Here is an 863-nt window from a genome sequence, read left to right on the forward strand (position 1 = left end):
AGATGATAATAGCGACAGGCTCCTCGAACGGATTAGCTTTGTCTTCTCCGTTCTCTAAGCTGTATGAAGCAACATTCGTGGCATTCATTTTATATTATTCCTGCGTCCCTTCACTCATCCCGGGACCTTTGGGCTCGTTACACGCATGGCCAGTGACAAGGAGGGCCTTCTGCGCCATTTGAGGCTAAGAAAAGACCCTAAGACCCTCCGCCGGGTCGCCATCAACAACAGTGGGTTTGCGGGTTTCGCTTGGGGTTCCTAGTGTGGTGTCCTGTCCTCAGGCTCTGTATTTCTTATCTTTCCATGATGAAACAGCAATTATTTCAGACTTGTAATAAAAGAACTGAATTAGATGGGGTTGCTGTTGTTTTAGAAAACTAGTGACAGGGAAGGTCAGCGCATCCTAAAACAATCGTACGGTTATTACGTTGCCGAATCGCGAATTCTATCTCTTCCGCTCCCCGCTGGATGGTCTCTTCCGCCATCAATTTTACGCCAAGGTGCAAGTGCTTATCGTTTCGTCTTGTTACAAACAGGAGCTTTATTTTATCTTGCTGTGTTCGCATCGTCATGTCTCCCTCGACTTCCCACTCAGTAAGAAAACTTTGGTAATGGCAAAATTTGTTTCGCTTAATCGCCTTTGCCTTTTGAATTATTATGCTAATACTCGTCGAAAAAACTCAGCCAGGAGAGCATCGTATGCGGGCAATCATTTAAGTCTGTTTTTACTTGTTTTCCGGGTTGTTGGCAGGGAAAAGGCAGTCTCTTTTTCAGTGTTATTATATTGACTGTATATATCTATATTTATGAATTCACCGTTAGTTAACAGATATAAAGTCACTAACGTCAGAGATATGCCTATC

This window comes from Penaeus monodon, chromosome 29, assembly GCF_015228065.2.
Source record: "Penaeus monodon isolate SGIC_2016 chromosome 29, NSTDA_Pmon_1, whole genome shotgun sequence".
Lineage (NCBI taxonomy): Eukaryota > Metazoa > Arthropoda > Malacostraca > Decapoda > Penaeidae > Penaeus > Penaeus monodon.